The following is a 21,318-nucleotide window of genomic DNA, read 5'->3' as shown; positions in this document are numbered from 1 at the left end:
CTCGAAAGCCTTTGAGAACGGGATCGGGGGCCCAGCCCAACCTCCGTCTTACCGCCCTGATCAAGGATCACCAACACATGGAAGGGCAAGGCCTGGAAGATCAAAGTAGGCCTCCGGAACAGGAGCTCAGGAAGTTGCTGCTGCTCTGCACCAGTACCTCTGAATAGTGAGCATGTGGAGCTGGGCTGGCTCCCTTATATAGAGTCTTGGCACAGCCCACAAACCACACCCAGTCATGCTGCAGAGGAAGCTTCTAGAAGGCCCTGGAAAGGGACCACACCCTGACACTCTCTGAAAGCCTGCAGCAATACACTGCAAATGAACAGTATTTATAAGCACCTTGAATATAAGTCTTCAGGATTAAACTCTGCAATGCAAAAGGTTAAACAACAGCACATCAGCATAATGCATGAATTACGTTATCTTGGAAGTGCTGGGTTTTTGCATTCCAGTCTCCTGTAGAGCGCGCACTGCCCTGATGTTGACACATAGTTGGTGACTGGAAACCAACTCAAATGGACTGCGGCCCGTTGAGGACTGAGAGTGGGTTCTGATGGCATACAATACAATCTCTCCCGGATTCAGAAATGATCTTATTTAGCAGGGTTTTTCTTGTTTTATTGTAATCTTCCACTAGTCCATCAGTCTGTGGGTGATATACTGAGGTGCGTATATGGGTTATTCGAAGAAGTTGGCATATCTGAGATGTGAGTTTAGACATGAAGGGAGTGCGTTGATATATCAGAAGCTCTCGTGGAAACCCGACCCGGGAAAATTATTCTATCATGGCTTGGGCAACTATTTTGGTTGTCATGCTAGTCACAGGAATAGCCTTGGGAAGCTGGGTGGCACAGTCAAACAGAACAAGTATGTATTGATAACCACTAAAGAGGGCATAAGTGGACCCACCAGATCCATCCCTATTCCTGAAAAGGGCACATCAATAATAAGTAAGGGCTGTAAAGGTGCTTTTGGTACTTGGGGGGCATTCACTAGCTGACAATGTAGATGTACTGCTAAAACGTCTCAGATCAGAAAAAACCCCAGGTTAGTATAAGCATCTTATAAGATACTTCTCCGTTTTATCTCTTCCATAATTACCCCCACCAGTCTGACTATGGGCCAGATGTATTACCTGAGGATGGAAGGTCATGGGACCAACAGTTTTACGGTATCCACATTTTCCTTAAAGAGTCTATAAAGTAACCAGTTCTTCACTAAAAAATAGGGTCCTACCTGTCCTGTCTCTTCAGTTATAGCCAAGGCCCGGGCATTTTGTAGGGAGGAGGTCATCTTTTTGGCATCCCTGGAAACTCCCTGGGGAGGTCAACACAGGGACAGCTGAGGGAGTTAGGAAAACTGGTTTAGTATCATGGCAGAAACTGAATTGTTTTTGTTCTCTCTTTTCTCTTTTCTACATAAGGGATTCCTTTCCTTACCCCCATCTATTTGTACTTTTTTGGAAGGGGGGCTCCTTTAGCCAATTGCATTCCTTGCTGTTGGGATGAGTAATGTCCAATAACTCAGTGACATCAGTATAGTCAATGTGAATTATCAAGTCTTCCAATAAATGAGGAATACCACCCACTATTGGGTGGTCTTCATATCTCCTTCAATTGATCCTGATCTCTGCTACAGGATAAAGTTTACAGTCACCATGGATGCATTTTATAAGGACTTTTCTCCATTGCCGGGGATTTATCCTATCAGCACTAATGACTGACTGCCTACAACCTAAATCCACTAACACCTGGGCTAGGGTTTGATTCTCCTCCATTGACTTTGTAAACCGAGGTGGACTGCCACTTGTACACAAGACCCTATCCCTAGTGAACCCCACTTCTATTGGCTTGGGACTAGAGGGTATCTGTGAGCAATTCCTGGCTATTTGTTTCCAACCAGCCCAATTATAACATTGGAGTCCTTGACCAAAATCTTTGCCCATGAGTCTGGTGGAGGGGTGGGAGGGATGTGTCTCTGGGGTAGTTTTATTGAAATGTCGTGTGGTAGGAGTGGTTTTCCAAGTTGGTGGGGGGAATGAGAACACTTTTGGATGTGGGGGAGGAGTGATGAAAGGTGCATGTTAAATTGATTGCCAAAAGAACTATCACATCTGGATGCTGTCTTATCGAGTTTTGGGTATTCCCAGGAAGGTTTTCTAGATACTGCTCTAATAATATGTTGTTCATAATCTCTTCCTTAGTAGAGTCAGCAGGTTTTAACCACCATAGTCCCATGTCTTGTACTCGATAGAAGAGAGCTCTGGCATTCTCCTGGGAAGCCCATTTGATTTTGTGAAATTTAGTATGATAGTGCTCACTGTCATAACCTAGTCTTTCCAAGATGGCTTTTTTGACGTCTTCATATGGGGAGTTCCCCCAAGGATTAGCTGCCTGATAAGCTGTTTGTAGTTCACCTGTAAGAAGGGGTGCCACGTATTGACCCCAGCTGTCTTGTGGCCAGGTAGCAGAGGTGGCCACTCTTTCAAAATTAGTAAAAAATGCATCTGGATCTTCTCCGGCCTAATATTTTTGTAATACCGAGCTTGAGACACTGAGATAAACCTTTGTACTAGCTATGGTATCTGTAAGTCACTATATGCCATTTCATATACCAACTGATTGTTTGCAATAAAAGTGGCTTGACTTTTAAGGGCATTTTGTAGATTCTTTCAATCTAGTTGAGCTTCTTTAGCTTGGCCTTCGATCACCAATTGTAGGTGTAGCTGTCCTTCTGCTAACTGTGTAATCATATCCTCTATACTAACCTTTGGCTCCATTGTCCCAGCTGATTGGTCATACATTCCACTTTTGACACCACCGTAGCGGGTGTACACCTTAGCCTGTATACACTCTTCTTTACAGGACAAGAACCACCTGGCAGGCCAGTCTTTGCTCTGCAAGTATCTTTTATTATTTTGTTTCTCTTCTTCTCTTTTAAGTAGGTTACTGTGCTTGGATAGTATTTCTTTATTGTGCCCCTTTGTTTGTTGTTCTGGTATCTGTTGTGTTTGTTGTTCTCTAATTTCCCTTTTCTACTTTTCAACAGGTAGATCCCTGTTCCTGGAACATGGCGCTGCTCCCAAAACCTCAGGAAGAAGGCAGAGCAGAACATTGGGTAATTGAAGCGTTCACTATTCCTTATCGTTATGTAAAAAAGGGGGAGGGGAGGAGTGAAGGATTTCTGTGAGGGAATGTGATTCACCCTTGGTTCTTGTGTACTGTACCGTTCTTCACAATGGCTTGGTTGTTCAACATGTGCAGAGCCGGTTTATCCTCTTTGTGCTGGTTTTGTGCATATGAAAGACTCAGTGAGATTACTCATCACCGTTTACCACTGAACATGCCAGTCTCTCCTTCTCCATAACTTCCACCCAAGAACCACCTGCTACGACCGCGTATGCGGTCACGTACCTGAGAGAGCTACGTCCCTCCTGGGACGTGGCTGGATTTCGCATCCTTGTTGTCGGGGGTGATCCTCTCGCTGCTACCCTTCTGGTCCACTTCTGATGCGACTGATGGAGTGCCGTCCTCTTTCCTGGTCTTCCGTCACTCTCCTTGCTGTCCCAGTTCACCTTCTCTCCCCCCCCTTCATTGGCGTCTTCTGGAGTTCACACCACGCTCCTCTTGTCTCCGCCTCCTTCATGTTGCCAGCTGGCCAATCAGAGCAGCCGTTGGAGCATGCCTGAGCCTCTGGTATGGTAAGCTCTCGTGGCCCAGTTCCTTGGGGATACCATGGGACAACCTACAGTCATCTCAGACTGACTTGAGTCTTGTTCAATTCTGTGGTTGCGTCACAATATGGAATCCCACCAGTCGTAACTGTTAACTAAAATGCTGATCACACTTTTTATGGTATCACAGATATTAAGTATTGTTTTACATACTACACTAGTAATTGTTATGCATCTCTTTCCATGACCACCATTTGTTTGAAACAGTTCTTTTGTGAAGGGCTCTGTGACCTATGGGGTCTGGTCCACACTATCATAAGAGTGATAATTAAATAATCAAAAAAGGGACTCTGATGCTATCTCAGGCTGACCTACACTGCCTGCGTGCTTTGTTAAGCCTCAAGTTTTTAATCAATACCTGAACACAACACAATGAGTAACTCTAAAAAGGCATAAACAACCATAGTGTCAATGTAAAAGTCACTCAACCAAGCTTTTGTGTATTTGTTGCAGGAGCAAATACAAAACCTCAAACAAATGTCACACATTTTGGACCATTTTCATTTTCACGAGGACAACAACTTACTTGCCACAGTAGATTTTTTTAATTTACTAAACAATTTGTGATGTGGTATACAGGTTTTGGATGAAAATAACAGGACTTCAGCAATATTTAACAGAAATATACTGCGCCAAATAAATCTCATTACAAATACTGCAGTTTATATGACTACAGTTGTGCAGTGACATGTTCCCAGCAGATGATGATGAGGCAGATGAGGGTTGCAGTCTCATCCAGATATACTAGCATTGCTCTCTGACCCCACATAGTCCTGGACCCTTGATATACCTCCGTAAAAAAAATATTCTCCAGAGATTTTCATTTTTGATTTGTGTTTTTGCAACATTAGAGAAGTAATTTAGCTTGGGTAGACATTGCTAATCCAGGGCCAATTTTTTTCTGGACAACATTTTAAAAAATCGCAGACGTGTTTCAGTGATGACGTAATATTTCAGGAACCATGGGACCTATATACGTCATTCTGGTTTCAAAAAATCGGTTTTGGGGGTCAAGTAGTCTTATTGAGACAGAAAATACCAAATCAGACACAATTTGTGTCTGTGTGTGTCCAATCATGATGCTGCAAACTTCGTGGCAATCACGCTTCTTCGCTCAGAGGCACAGGCACATTGGATACTAACACTACATGTGCTTCTGCAGCCAGCAGCACGTGTGTGAACTGCAGTGCAAGTGCACCTGCTGTGGGCTAGCTAAGGTGCAGGTGGTGTGTGGTATACCGTACCATGTTTGGGGCAGAGGGCCGTCAATATAGTAGCGCAAACGTGCTACCAAATGACAGCCCTGTCAAAAATTATTGTCCTGCCCCCACAGCGCTATTAAAAGCTGCAGTGGTGCACACGACCCTCTCTCTTGTGCGGACAGTGCTACGCGTCGGTAGGGACCCCACCCCAGCAGTGCCAGTAAGTGACCTGACCACCAGTCTTCTTTATTCCCTTCAGGGGTGGCCGCTGGGCCTGGCCGGTAGCTGTGGGCGCTGAGTAGTGGCATGTGACTGGTTTGTCTAGGTTACCAACCACCGTGACTTCACTGTCAGTGACACTCAGTCACAACACTTTAACTACTCCAACCGTCGTCGTCTCTACTCTGGTTCTCCCAAGGGCCATGCCTTCGCCGACTCCCCCTCCCCTTGTGTGAGCGTCAGTGGCTGGTGGCTGTGAGTGGCTCGCAGCCCAGCCCAGGTAAACCTGCTCTCAGCCTGCACTGTAATTAAATAGTAAGTAAATAGTAAAAGGTTAAGTTCTGCTGGCTGAACTGGTGTGTGTGCATAATTATTTGGGTGCAAACTGCAAAGGAAATGTAAGCTCCCCTGCCCTCACTGTCACCCAAGCCTCACATGATCATCCTTGGGTGCTGGTCACTTAGGGTTAGATGTAGCAAAGGGTTTTACCCATTTTGTGTCTATGGGAAAATGTGTTCGTACATATGGCCCTTAATCACACTGTAAGTTACCTAAACCAGTGGTCGAAGTGATCTTAGCATGAGCACTTCTACTGCTGGTTTAGGTAACTTACTACTGCTGCCTGCCAGCATCCCTTTTTACCTATAGAAAGTGCCGCTCGGCGGGGGCCTGCATAGCTCCCATGGTTTCAGATTGCTGTGTGACATTTTCATCATGGTTTCAGTGTACTTATGAGTGACACAATGACTAAATGTGTGACACTTCAAGAGACACTTTCTCGCAAGTAAAATCAAGCAATGAAGTCCATGGAAAAAGATGCGTATAAAAATTACACCCATTTGAGCAAGGAAAAACTGTACGAAGATCTTGAAACTGGTGCAAAGCACCTGATCTATGCAGCAGGCATTTTGACCCTCTGCACTACTTTATGGTGAGTCAAAACTGCTGCTAGACAAAACTCATCTCTCTCCAGCAGGAACGTTAATCATCATTTCACTTTGATGTTTTTATTGTTGCCTGAAAACTGCTAGACACACAAGTAACCCTCCAGCAGGAGCTTTTACACCCCTAAGTTATGTCCAAGCACAGCACCCCTCCCCCAGCTCACTTGCAGGTGCGGCTGAATCTTATAACAAAAGGATCTCTGTGTCAAAAACACTAATCCACCGAGCTATCTACATAAAATACAGTTCTGTGATATCATGGTACATGTTCTTTGCAGCAGGCACATTAACCCTCTGTGCTACATTATGGTGAGACAACTCTAAACTGCCATTAAACAAAACTCCGACCTCTCTGCAGCAGGTCTTTGACTCATTAACTCAGAGTCACTGTCAGTGCTGGGAAATATGCCTGCTGCCTCGAGGGGGTGCCAGTCTGTGGAGTCCCACTCACAGCAGGCAGCTAGCTGCTCTGATGCTCAGATAGTGTCACTGTGATGTGCTGGAGACAGGAGTCGGAGGGGAAGAAACCTCGCACCAGCAAGGAGAAGAGGCGGAGAACTCAGGATCGCTTTGGGGCAGGCAACTACACATGAAAACACAAAGCTACCACTGCTGCTCTGGGCCAATCAACTGCGTGCCTGGTGGTGGTGGAGCTCCTTGTCTGAAATGAAATAACAAAAGGCAAGGCGCCACTGGATTCACTCACGTGTGGCTGCACCGTCCTCGTCCGGGTGGCTGTAGTTATGGATGGCTTCAGCACCACGTGAGATCAGGGAAAATTAGGCAGGCTTGGCTTTATTTGAAGTGCAAGCCTGACTTTTTGTTTCTTACAGTACTAAGAAAAAAACAGCAGTGTGCTCACGGCCCCTCCCTGTCCAGTGCACAGTGTGTCAATTAATAAATAACTATAAGTACGCAAATATTTTAAAACTACACACACCCAAACAGGAATGGCGCGTATCAAGTGATACGCCTGATACATGTAGTTATTACGTATAAAAAGGGGCTTTCTATTAAACATATAATTTACTTCTTTCTGATTATATCTGTACATTCCAAGATGGCTGCTGACCTGCAGACTACCCACTATGCCCCTTGTCCATAGACTTTGAATATCTTCTAGGCCATAAATGAACCATACAGAAGAAGGTGGTTGTGCTATCAGGTTCACACATCCCAAGTGTCCATATAATTGCTGGGGAAAATTATATCCAGATTACCATAGAAATTGTTCCATGGGTGCCACACAGGTGTTACTCCCAACCACCGAGGGTGTATGTTACCAATGTAAAGAACCAAGGGTGTAGAGAACCAATCAACCAAAGTCAATTCTTATAGGTTGCCAGGGCACACCAAAACAGTTTGCAAAAAAGTCCATAAATGTAATAAGGTATGTCAATGAAAGTCTTGGGCACGTCTTGTGATCTCTTAACGTTTATTCTTTTCAAGGCATGATACATCCAAGGATGCAGCCAACACGTGTTTCGTCATCTAGACTTTCTCAAGGCTGCAAGAATCAATGTATAGACGAAAACAACAGTAAAATGTAATCACAATAACAGGGATATATGGGTGTTGTAAAAATCCATAATACCATGCATAGGAAAAATAATTGTGTTGAATTTTCACAAAAGACTAGTAGGTGGATATCTATTTATAAGCAAAGTTGCAGACAGAAAAGTCCCACACCCGTTAAGATCAAATAAATGCCAGAAGGTGGGGTCAAGTGAGAAAAGAGAAGAAAATATAATAATGCCAGATCCACTCCACACAAACTTGTGATTTCTCAGTCTAAGTAGGCCCAAGATTAGCATGCCTCACCAAGACAGTCCAAGTGGTGATAATATTTAACAAAGATCAACCACAGACACAAGTAGTGCCCTAAAAGTATCCAAGAAGTGGTCAGTTGTTACTATAGAGAAAGCAACATACCATATCTTGTCGAGGATACCATCAAAGTATAATAAGGTATATGTTGTATCAGAACCTTACCTATAAGCGTCTGTTCAAATTCTGGATACATATGCAGGAAGTGATGTTTAATATGTGTATGAGTAAATAATCCCATTTCAGAACATACTAATTACTGTTGTTAGAACTGTGACAAAATATTAATATCTATATGCTGAATTTATTTAATATGTCCTTTCTGCCTCGCTTCAGGTTTCTTTGGCCCTCTCTCTGGGGCCTTTGTGAAGGTCTCTGACTTGCCAAAACCTGGGAGGGCCCCAGGAACTGACTGACTGTGCCACCTCACAGACTCGGTTGTGGTGGAGGTCAGATGGGCCAGAGGTGGTTTTGCGACCTTTTGGGACAAAGCACTTGTGTTCTCTACCACCCCTCCCCGCACCAAACAGGGTATGTTGGCAAATATGCACTACCGAGGGGACCATCTTCTCTTGTTGGGGCATGAGGACAAGATAGATTGTCTCCTGATAACACAACACTCCTGGCTGCTATCACGCAGTCATGCAACATGTTAGATGTAAAAATTGGAGCAGTGGGCACTCATGTTAATTTACTCCGCCAAGCCCTCACGAAAGCCATTGAGCGGATCATGGAAGCTGAAAGTAGGGTGTCTAGGGGGGGGAAGACTCAGTTAGCACCCTTCAGCAGATGGTAACTAAACGTACTGCTGTGACCAGGAAACTACTGACGAAAGTAGAGGGCTCAGAAGGCAGAGCCTGCCATAATAATCTGCGGCCTGTGGGGTTCCCTGAGGGGTGTGAGGTTTCTCAATGGAATGATTCCTTGATCACTGGCTCTGTTCCTTGATGACTTTAAAGGCCTCATCCTTCTGCTTCATCACTGAGCGGGCCCACAGGGCTCTAGTGCGGCGCTCTCCGCCCAGGGCTGGACCTCATCCTGTCACTGCGAAGATCTTCAATTATCTGGCCAGGGTTCTATCTTCAAACGTGCCAAGTTCATGACAAGACCACCTTCCAAACTCACGCCTCCATTTTTTTTTCCTATTATACCCGGATGGTGCAACAACACCGACACTCCTTCTTGGCAGCGAAACTGCAACTTCTGGACCTCAATATGCAATATATGTTATACCCAGCTCAACTAAAGGTCATCTACTAGAGATGCTTTTCTTTGAGACACCTGAGGAGGTCTTTAAATGCAATGATGAAATAATTCATCTATAACCACAGACTCTCCCACATACACATTTGGATTTGTCCCAAGTAATGGACGGAACCCACCTGGAAAGACCACCACCCACATGGACTGCTTTTGGAACCTAGTAGAAATCATCTGCCTTCTTTTGTGTCCCCATTGGGCTTAGTTGATGTTTGGAGAGTGCACCATCCACTTCAGGGGTGCTACACTTTTTTCTCGCCACCTCACTACTCCTTTAGCCGTTGCGATTATTTTCTCATTCCGTAGTCCTAGTTACATAGAGCCATAGATAACGCTGTCCTGGTGCGGGGCTCTCTGATCACTTCCCGGTTGCCATCCGGCTTTGCGTGGGCCTTCAGCACCGGCATTCCAATGGCGCCTTGTCGCTGTGGCACATACAGACCCCAGACTATAGATTTTCTATGGAATGTTCCATAGAGGAATACCTTGCAAATAACACTGATTCAAAGACATCCAAAGCAATACTGTGTGAGGCTCTGAAGCACACACTGTGGGGGTCTGATATCAGCTACACTACAGGGGAGCAGCAACATCGGGCACAGGACTTGGTAGATCTTGAAGCCCAGATGCCAGACTTCAACGCACGGAGTAGTATGGCTAATGGACAAACTGAGCATAGACAATTGGGTCTTATGCAACAACAATACCAACAGACCCTATTAAAGAAGGCCAAACAGTCTTGGCAAGTGGCTCAGAGCTGCATATACCAATTGGAAGACAAATCGAGCAAAATGCTCCATAGACTGTGTCAAGGTATTGCATCAAGGTCCTCGTCATCCTCCATCCATTCCTCTTGTGCAAGATTAATAGGACACTCTGCTCACTGATCCCAAAGAGGTGGCCTGCAGTTACGCTGCCTACTTCAAGAATATCTATGCTTGAATGGAGGTCTTATCCCAGGAGCTGATAGAAGACATTGTGACCGCATTGCCCCTTCGGACCATCCCCTTGGCCGATCATGAATTATTGGGTGGTGCGCCCAATGGAGAGAAACTCTCACTGGCTCTGACTGGACTGCGCCCTAGGGAGACCTCTGGATCTAATGGTTTCCCTTGTGAGTTCTTCAAGGCCTTCATACCTAAACTCCAGGAGCACATGTTGGGGTGATTAATTCTGCAGTTGTATTGTGCTTCCTCCTCACTGGAGACATGCAGAAATAGTGGTGTCTCCTAAGCCGGGATGGCCAGTAGATGACCAATTTCTCTTTTAAATTTGGAGGAAATTCACTTAATTGCTGACTTGGTTCATCCCAACCAAGCCGGGTTCATGCCTCGTAGTGCTACCCAGCACAATGCCAGGTGTTTATATAACACATTGGCGGACAGGTTAGAGGGACCTGTGGCTGTTCTTCTTGCTGATATTGATAAGGTCTTTGACTCCGTGAGTTGGGTATATTTATTCACATTCGCTGCTTACATTGCGGCCCTAGATTTTTATCCTATCTTAAGTTATTATACGTGGATTTGGCAGTGACAGAGTCGGTGGCCGGTGTTAGCTTGTATTTGTTACCAATTCATTGGGAGACTAGGCAGGGTTGTCCCCTGTCTCCCCTGCTACTTACTTTTGCCATGGAGCCTTTGGCAGTGTGGGTGAGAATGGACACTTAGGTACATGGATTTGAGTGGGAGGCGGGTCTCTCTGATAGAATAGTATTGTACGCGGATTATGTCCTCTTCTTTCTGACCACCCCGCAACCTCTGGGCCACGTGTTCTACAAATCATGTATATTTTTGGCAAAACCTCAAACCTTTACCTCAACACCTCTAAATCTGCTGTGTTTTCGGTAGGTAGCTGCCCACAGGACCTTGATTTGGCATCAGGATTGTGGATTGCCTCTGGTGGGTTTAAATCCCCTGATGCAACGTTGGCATGGATGCATAACTTAGACCCTGTGCTGGCTCGATTACGAGACGATGTTCAGGTCTGGTTGGTCTTGCCTCCGTCGCTCACTGGTAGGTCTGCCGTTTTCAAAATGGTATTTCTGCCCCCGTTTTATATCAACTGCAGAATTTCCCATATGCCATTCCACAGCAATGGTTTCATACATTAAGTTCCATTCTTAATAGCTTCCTCTGGAAGGGTGGGACCCCTGCATCGCCATTAGTAAATGCTTTCAATCTACTTAATGCAGGGGTGTCGCTGCGGCACATATTGAGTCATATTATCTGGCATTGCATTTATTACCCATTAATGACTGGTGGTCCGATGTCCCAGGGCAACCCTGTTTATGCTTCCAAAAAATGAGTGATGGGAGACACTTCTCTCATTTTATATCTATATGGTAGGAGCGACTGTAGTGGTCTTCCTCCGGGGACTAGTGTGGTCTTGACTTGGTGAAGACATGCCCTCCGATAGATGGGTGGTGGGAGAAGCTTACACAGTGGACACTGGTGTGGCAAGGCCGTCTGCTACCACAGGTGGTGGTGTTGGAGTGTTTTTAGAGATGGGGTTTATTGGACTTGACCCTTTTTACAGGGTCATCCCCAAACTTTTTGCCTTCCTCCTATTTTTTCCTGACCCTTTTTGCTGATGTTAGGACTCTGGGCACTTTACCACTGCTGATCAGTGCAAAGGTGCATGTGATCGCCCTTCTAAACTTGGTATGATTGGCTTACACCTGATTGGCACATTGAGTCCCATATTTAAAGGAAAATGACGGAGTGCGACGCTGTGCCAAATTTGGCAGCGCCGCGCTCCGTCATTTTCACAACACAGGGATGCACTGTATTTAATTGAATAGAGTGTGCCCATGTGTTGTCCTCTGCGCTGGCTCTAAATTTAGCTGCCAGTGCCAACGCAGGCTTCCTTGCACCATCGTGCAAGGATGTCGGTGTGGAGGGGTTTGATTATTTATGTGTGGGAAGGTGTCCCTTCCTGCACATAAACAATCACTAATGGCGATTTGTTACTTCTGTGTGTGCTGCTGAATACACCACACACAGAAGTGCCAAAGCGTCATTTTTAAATGCACATAAACAATCATGTCTGCCATTTTGCTCTTTCTATGGGTGCTGCAGAATGCAGCACACATAGGAAAAGCAAAAAAACGAGGAGAAATAAAAGTAATCCTCCTCGTTGTGCCTTCCTAATGCTACCCCTGAGGTGGCGTTAGATTTTGGTGCTGCCCCAAGTTTATGAAATCTGAGACAGCTTCAAAATGCAATGGGTGTTGCTGTGGCACGCCCACATCAACACCCATTGCACACCCCTTCCACGCAAAGGGCTGCATGTGAAGGGGCTGTATTTACAAGGTAGTGTTAAGCCACAAAAAGTGGCTTAACGTGCTCTTGTAAATAAGGTGCAGGGCACAGCACCACTGGAGTGTCACTAAAAGTGATGCTCCGGTGGCACTAGGGGCTCTTAAATATGCCCCTTAATTTACCTGTAAGTCCCTTTTACAGTGGTATCCCTATACCCAGGACCTGTAAATTAAATGCTACTAGTGGGCCCGCAGCGCAGCTTACGCCACCCACAGAAGTCGCCTTTCAAACCTGTCTGAGGCATGCTAGTGCAGGGCCTGCATGTGCCATTTACTGCCACAGGAACCTGGCATCTAAATGTACTTGCCAGACCTAGAATTCTCCTTTTACTACATATGTCACCCCTAAGGTAGGCCCTAGCTAGCCCTATGGGCAGGGTGCTATGTATATAAAAGGCTGGACATATGCCTGGTTGCGTGGCCTGTCCTGGTAGTGACAAACAACCTATTTGGTTTCTCACTGCTGTGAGAGCTGCCTTGCTCATAGGATTACACTGGAAATGCCCGACCTTCTGTCTGGGTGGTATTGTCTGGTCTATGAGGGTTGATGTAGGCATGTTTGCTATGGTTGTAATGATAGTGAGAAATGCTGCTTACTGGTGTAGGTGGATTTTTTATTACCATTATAGAAATGCCACTTCTAGAAAGTGAGCATTTCTCTGTGCTTATGACTCTGGTGTTTGCAGCATTGACTTAAATCCACGTCTGGGGCAGAGTGACAGCTGGGCTCTGTGCATACTTTCCAGACAGCCTGTACATAGGGAGGGTGGAGGTGTCACGGAAAGGCATCTACATATTGAATGGTCTTCCTGGGCTGAGAGAAGGCGATGCGGGGCGCACCCGCATGTGTAAAAGCTGTGCCCTGGCCTCACACAAAGGGCTCGGTTACCCCGACTGATGTATGGAGCCTGAGCTGAAGGAGATAGGGGACACTCCTAGAACCAGTTCGGACTGGTTGGAACCCCTTCTCCCACTTTTGTGGAGACTGCACAAACGGAGTATAAGTACAGGGGGTTTTCCCCACATTTTCAGACATTAATGAACTACTGAAGTGAGAACAAGATGCTGCTCGAGGGCCTTGCCAGGAACCACCTTGGGCTGCTGCTGTTGTGCTGACCTGTGACCTGCTGGGCCACTAGGAGGAACTGCCACTGACTGCAACCCCTTGTGCTTGCATGCTTGCTTGAGCCCTGCCACCCTGTCCCCCATTCATTGTCTCCAGAGGCTGGGTGGTGTGCCCCCTGTTCCCTTGCAGCTTTTCCCTGCCTCACAGCGCTGGAGAGCGTTGTATTTTCCTGATTGCCATGGCGCAGGAACAGCGCTTTTATTGTTGTACCCTGAAGTGCAGGAAGAGTGTTTTACTTTCATTGCCTAAGTGCCTGAAGAGGGCTTTCTCTTATATTTTAATTTACTGCTCCTAGATGAATGTCTGCCATATTTGAATAGCAAATTAAAAGCCAAGAAAATGCAGTAATCCATCCCAGTTTTCCACTTTTTAGAGACTGGTGGGCCGTGGCCTTCCACTCTCTGGCTATGTTCCATTTCCCCAGAGTCAAACCCAGAAATAACAAGGATTGCTCCTCTCTGTTACCTCCCAATGTGTCTGTGATGTGGAGACGAATGAGCTTTGGGTCCATTGGGACCGTTCAATTGAAGACCTCACCCAAACAGGGTGTCACTCCATGATAGAACTGGTCCAAGGCAGGGCAGGCCCCTACCATGTGCATAAATGTACCAACCCCTGTGCCACATCGAAGACAGGTCAGGAAGGCCATCAACCCCATTCTCCACAGCCGACCAAGGATAAAATACACCTTTTGGAGATATTTAAGCTGGATCAGCCTAAGTCTAGCTGCAATGGCTGCCTTCCGTAGTGCTTCCCATACCCATATCAGGCTCCTACACTCGCCGGAGAGCAAGGAATGCATTTGAGCAGTTGGAGATGAGGGTCTGATAAATCTTTGCAATCTCGCGATTGCCCAGATTTCCCATGATAAATTTGCCTTCCAAAAGGCTAAATTAAGGAAGGTCAGGCAGGGCTACAATGTATGGGGTTAGTGCATGAGGAAGGCGAAGGTAGTGATGAAACTGACTAGAATGGAGTTGGTATTCTCCCTGTGAAATCTGGAAAGACTTTAGAACTGTCCTGTGCATTACATTGCCCAGAGTGGAGATCCATATTTAATCATGTAAGAAACAGGGTTTCTGGTTGGCTAGGGTATGCACTTAAGAAAGGCAGAACCCACCCACTCTAGTCAGGGCGAGGGAGTTACACACCCAGGATAACCCCTGCTCACCCCCTTGGTAGCTTGGCACGAGCAGTCAGGCCTAACCCGGAGGCAATGTGCAAAGCGATTGCACAACATACACAACACGTGACGCACTACATACACCAAAAAGGAAACATAACACCAAGTTATATAAAAATAAACTGTATTGTACCAACTATCATTAGGCCAAACACAAAATGTCAGTAATACCCTGCTACAAAAGCAGTTGTCAGAATATTACTCAGTTACTAGTACTCTACGAAAGCCAGCAGTAGTCACATAAAACACAGGTTACTGATTATTCTGCAACATTACCAGTAGTCAGGTAAACAGTATTATTAGAAATGCACATGTCATGGTAAACATGACACCAGAAAGGCCAAACAATATCATGACTGCACATATCATAAACAACATTTTGTAAATGTCACAACAACCTCATGGATGCTCACTAAATGAAACATTCTTATGTGGCATAGGTTGCAATACTCAGTAAAACCGGCGAGTACGATCTGCTACCCACCCAGCCACTACAAAAAGAATGCTGGGCAACACGGGGACGTCTGTGTCCCAATCTTGGAGCTCCTACAGTCCAATTTCTACTCCTAAGGTGCGGTAGATTTATTGCTAGCAGGACCAGGGACCTCAGTCAGGGGTCACCACCCTGGCCTGCTAAATGCCACCAGAACAACAGGGGGGTCCAGCGGGAACGGGGGACCTCCGATGAAGTTTCCCACCCACCCATGAGCCGCAATCACAACGAGGGGGTCCCAGCGGGGACCTCCGATGAGGTTTCCCACCTGCCCACAAGCCGGTATCACTAACAGGGGGACCCAATAGGAATGGAGGACCTCCGATGAGGTTTCCCGCCCGCTCCCGAGCCACAGCAATATGGAGGAGGCCCGGCAGGAGCAAGAGACCTCAGATGAGGTTTCACTTCCTACAGGTAGCCGCTCCTCATCAGGCCAGGCACGCTCACACCCGACCTGGTGCGCAAGCTTCCTCTCACAGTCGTCCCGGGCAAATGTGGTGAATGCACCAAAGCAAGTGCCTGCCTGTTCTCTGGGGGCACTCTCCCACGCGCTCCTGTGCCCTGGGCGCACCAATCCGAGAGCATGCTTCGTTCGCGCCGTCTTTCTTCGACCCACAAGCCAATCAGGCATAAGCAATGAGCTAACCCAAAGCCTACTATGCGCATTTGTATTGTACACACGAGGTCATTCAATAACAGACAGTTAGCGCTGTCGGTAGGTGAGACCTAAGGATGATGAAGGCAAATGGAAATGAATCTGTTAACAAAATAATGTCCATAACATGCAAAATACTTGAGTCTGCATCTCATTCATAGAGAGCACTCAATGATAGGCACAAATTAACAGTTCTTAAAATCTTCAGAGCTAAAAACAGGGGTACCATTAAAAAGATCAGCACTCAGTGTGGTTGAAGCAAAAAGTGTTGCAAAGAGGTCTACAGGGGCTTGCAAGCAACAGCATAGAGGTAGCAATGTGTGTCCCAGGTACCCTTCATTGACATCCCTGGGTTCAGCAAATTAAAAGTCAACATTTATGTCTTGCCTTTGGGCTTTGGTTTCGGGCGGTTGTCTGGTAGTATGTTCAGTGGTCTTCGTGGAGGGGCGTTAACTTTCGCCAAGATGTTGTCAATGACCTCCTTCTGGATATGTTCTTGACCACATGCTTGTGCCAATTGCAGCTGTTGAGCAAGCACGGATGTTGCATTTTTGTCCTCGGGCCCCTGTAAAGAACAGATTATAAATTACAACACATCATACATTTTAGGATTCCTTTAGTAACATTGATAGTTACTTACAAAAATCTGCTACTATTCATTAAATTGACAAGAAATTTATAAGTGAGGTATCCAGTTGGATAAAGGACAAGCAGATTATTTGAATGTATTTAATATAGATTGTTCCAGAATCCATGCTGGACAATCTAGCTTCAAAGTGCACCGCAATACATACACATATAATTTATACAATAAAAATACAGAAGTTAAGATGCTTATAATTTATGAGAATGAACTTAATAAATGCCTTTTCCACATATATTCAAAACTATTGAAAGAGGCAAGTGCATCAATTTGTGAAAGTTATTGATTGAGCCATTTGGAAACCTCCACAATAGTAACTTTAACGCCTACCTTAGTCGGTTGCCCCTTTGAAATAATTTTGGGATCTGTTCCAGTGAGTGATAGTTGTTGGCTGTTGAATCTGACAATAATTAACAAGATAGCATGGACGCAAGCCCCGTGAAGATCTCCAGGCTACAAAATCACTCTCATTTTGATGGCATCTCTCTTTTTAAGAAAATAACTGCCCCCCCTGGTGTCTAGACCTCTGGTTATATTCAAAGGGACGTTCTTCATTGCAACTGTATTTTGCACAGTTTGAGATTTCAGGATCAGGAACTGACGTAAAATGAAATAGACTGCCTTGAAATCACAGCTAAATGAACCAATAGAATGCGGTGTACGAAACTCGAGAAAGGACCGCATCTATTTGGATTAAAAGAGAGCAAGGTGCTGATTGGATACCGCTGACAGTTGTGACAGATGCAATGTCAGAATGAAAATGTATGTATGTTGTTTGAAGTTGGATGGTCCTCAACAGACTTAGGGGGGTGATTTATAGATGGGAGTATGGTTTGTACTCGGTCTGGGAGACGGAGTAACCGCGTTCTGAATTTAGGTTTATCTGCAGTCCCAGCGGACCTCTCTTACACCGGCAGGGACTGCCGTCACGACGGTTCCTGTCAATGCATTGAAACTGTGTTGTGCGGCTCCGCCAACATGACAGCGCCATGAAGCACACCTTCAATAACTTTTTTTTCTAATTTTCAAAAGCAAATATTCCGTAGCCTGATTTTCTTTTTCAAAATAAAAAAAAAGCAATGACCCCCTCATCATGGGAGGTTTCTCCCATGGCATGGGGTCATTAAAATGTTTTTACTTTCACTTACCGCTACATTTTGGATAGCTTTATGTCAAAGGAAAACTGGCACAAATTCCCTAACAACCCTTACTCATTCGGGCATTCAGAGGAGGATGGCAGCCATGGAGACAAAGTTTACTCCATCCCTTGACATACTTAAGTTCTGCCTGGCTCTAATTGAGGTGGCCAAAACTTCAGTTTGACGGGGACAGTATGCAGTCGCCTTTGCGACGGAGTACGCTATTGGCCAAGATCTAAATCATGCTTTTAGAAAGGGTTTTTGGTTAGTGTCTTGGTCATAAGATGGCTTTGCTGGCTATCTCACTCATCTGCTTTGATTTGACTTACCTCACTATTATTTTGCGTGTCCCGCCCAGGAGCATTTCTGTTTCACAGTGTTCCGATGGGATGAGTTGCATCTTTCCACTATATATTTGAAGGGACTCTTGTTTAATTTGTATTCAGTACTCTATGGTAGTGCATGTGTTTCCTTGCTCTCCCTCTTGCTTTTTTCTCTGCCTCCTCTCCTGTCCTCACTTTTCTTTCCTTTCCTCTCCTGCCCCATCCGGGACCTCACAGCTGCAAAGTGGTTGCTTCCTTGTTTACACTTCTTACCATTCACAAAATATTGCCAAACAGGGTCGCATTTGGAACTAAAAGCAGTTCTGGCAAAAATGCTCAAAACAGGCCCACTCCTTTCATATCCTTGTGCTATCTCTCTATTTCTGTTCATCCAGTCTCTCCCTCTTCTTCTCTCCTCTCGCTCTTTTCCCTCTCTACCTTCCTCCACACCTCTTGATGCCACCCTGTGCCTGTCGAAAGTAACCTTGGGGACCTGGGAAAAGTGACAGAGGTACCAGGGGATTAACCCTGGGCTTTCTAAACCGACCCCAAGGGCTGTAGTCCACCTGCCAAATGCCTGGTGGAATAAAAGGCCTGTCTGGCCCAGTTATCAAAGAGATTAGCACAACCTTTAAAATTCAAGACCTATTGGCTTTGCCATGCTTGTAATTACATAGTGCTGTACCTAAAGAAGCAAATTATTTAACAAATTAAGTTCAACTCTAGAATTTTTATTACAATTGAAGGCAGTGGCATAATACACAATTCCAGGCTTCACTGGCACAAGGTGGTGAGGAGCCGCAGGACTTCTTCCAGCCACTTATGATGCAGCTGTCCAAATGCAATCACTGGCAACTGATTACAGGGTTTTGACTGAAGCTAAAACTTCACATGGATTACCATAAGTCAGATCACACGTGGAAAAGCAAACACATATGCCAACCTTCCTTGAAACTTCCTTGGGGACAGTAATACACACAAGGCAGAGACACTGAGGATCCAGAAAGGGGCAAAGTCTTAGTTGGTGTAGAGAAGTGTTTATAGGGTTTCTCACTGAAGATCATGTTGTATGGGTGAGTAGAACTTAATTATACAGGAGACACTGGTTTATTAAATTCATTTTTACATCAATTTACGAATTTCTCAAAGAACAAAGCTGAAGTTTTAAAAATGCTGCAAAAAGGGGGTTGCCTCACAGTGGAAATGCACCTGCTGCCGTTTGGGGCCATGACCACACTGCTTGGCAGACATGGCTTACTTCTTCCAAACAGCCATGCACTTCAGATTCACCAGTGGCAGAAGTTCTGGCAACAGGGATTGAAAGTACACAGCTCCCCAAGTGGGCTGTTTTGTTTCCACGCTCTCACTCAGCTGGCATCACTGAATGTCAAGGAGGAAAACTATTCCATGCATTTAATATGCTATGGGAACTTCAGGTTGAAGGGAAAAGATGTGTGCTGAGGCATAATTTCAACTCAACTAACAAAATCTTTATAGTTGTTTATGACATAGTTTCCAAATACTTGGGCAAAGTTTTCTGATATCGACTGATTACTCTGGCAAAGTTTAAAATTACGTTGGTTGGAGGTCTCCTAAGGTTAGGTAGATGGAAATGATGGATGATTTGAGAGAGAGTTCCTCTAGGGAGAATTTGTGCCAAGACAAAATAGACGGACGTGAGAAACAGCCCTGACACAGGTACTCATAGCTTGCCAATAGGGCTATAACACTGGTGAGAAATGAGTTATTGAGTCAGTAAAACCTACGTCTGACGAGAACTCTGAGATAACTCCAATGTGTAGCAAAAGTCAGAACTTAGGTTGCGGTTCAAAGATATTGTAAGTTTTGCCTAAACTAAGGGCCTGATTTAGAGTTTGGTAGATGGGTTACTTCGTCAACATCACGGATATTCTGTCTGCCATATTATGATGCCCACAGGACAGTGGTTCCTAACCTTTTGACTTCTGTGGACCCCTACCTTATCATTACTGGAACCCGGGGCCCCCACTGAATCATTACTGGAACCCGGGGACCCATCACTGAGTCAATATTGAAAGCTGGGGATCAAATCTGTTAATATTATTTAATTTTCTAAGCAGTCGCAGACCCCTGAGGAGGCATTGTGGCTCCCCCGGGGTCCCCGGACCACAGGTTGGGAACCACTGCCATAGGACATAATGGAATTGTAATACGGCGAACGGGATATCTGTCATGTTTGCGATGGAGTAACCCTATCCGCTAACTCTAAATCAGGCCCTAAGACTTTGGCTTAGCTCTACAAGGTTTGACTTTCTCACCCACAGATGCCTAAACTTAGTTCAATGCACAGATGCTTAAGGGTGAAAGTACAAGTTGTAGTAACCCCTAATACCTAGTTAATGTGGTGTCTGTGCTTTCTAGGTTATTAACAGTCCCTTAAAAAGGGGTCAATGATGTAGTGGTAATTCAAACCTAGTTTTGTCCTTATAATATCACATAAGTTCTGCACGGAGAAAAGACACTATATTTAAAGGTGTTTTATTCTCATTGTGTTCCTTAGTACATGTAAAGTAACCACACAGCACTGATGCATGTCACTAACAACAAAAATAATATGAAAGTTTATAACATAGTTGAAATATCATTTGCCAACCTAACACGATAAAGACTACTTCTATGCACTTTACTATGAGAGCATTGAGTAGCTTAACTTGCATCTAGATTTCTAGATTTTCTTAGGATTCAGCGTACTGCACACCTGTTTACAGCAAGAAGCAGTAATTATCAGTAGCTGGGAGAAAGTGTTCCTCAAAAGGAAAACAAACATCAGCTGGGCTCAGCTCCTGTCCTCTCAGACTTGAATCCGTATTGTATTAGCTCTCTGCGTAGGACTGGATGCTGTGGAAGAATGGAAATCTAGATGTCCCTGTCACGATCTCTGGCAATACTTTTGCTATAACATGGGGTGAAGGACCTCCCTCCCTAAGTGGCCACTTGATGAGCCTTTTATACTGTTCACCAACAATCTTATTTGCATGGAGAGTTTTTGAGGCATTTAGGACATAATCTGTGTGCATCAATAAGCTAGCCTTAAGACACACTAGTATAAACCAGAATGATAAAAATATATTATTATATTAGTTATGTTATTTTCATTATGTGACCTTGAAATATGGATAACAAGGCACTTGTACCAGACTGTCATTGCATTGGGTGTCTTAACAATGTCATTGTCGGGGTAACTTAACACTTTCACAGGTTCTATGAAAAATA

At 45.1% G+C, this 21,318-nt stretch overlaps 1 protein-coding gene across 4 annotated transcripts in view; it reads right to left on the bottom strand.

Moving 5' to 3' along the window:
* The window catches only part of SPMIP6 (sperm microtubule inner protein 6), a 189,310-nt gene extending 172,125 nt beyond the window's left edge, over window positions 1-17,185 (bottom strand). For all 4 annotated transcript variants that reach the window (XM_069215898.1, XM_069215670.1, XM_069215752.1 and 1 more), the window contains exons 1-2: window positions 16,935-17,185; window positions 16,349-16,526 (exon numbers count right to left, since the gene is read on the bottom strand). The gene's annotated coding sequence lies outside the window, so the exon portion shown is untranslated. The remainder of the gene's footprint in view (window positions 1-16,348; window positions 16,527-16,934) is intronic.
* Window positions 17,186-21,318: the final 4,133 nt, after the last annotated feature.

The sequence above is a fragment of the Pleurodeles waltl genome, chromosome 1_1 (genome assembly GCF_031143425.1).
Source record: "Pleurodeles waltl isolate 20211129_DDA chromosome 1_1, aPleWal1.hap1.20221129, whole genome shotgun sequence".
In the NCBI taxonomy this organism is placed as follows: domain Eukaryota; kingdom Metazoa; phylum Chordata; class Amphibia; order Caudata; family Salamandridae; genus Pleurodeles; species Pleurodeles waltl.
Note: the sequence above shows the minus strand (reverse complement) of the source record. Positions and strands in the feature narration are given on the sequence as shown.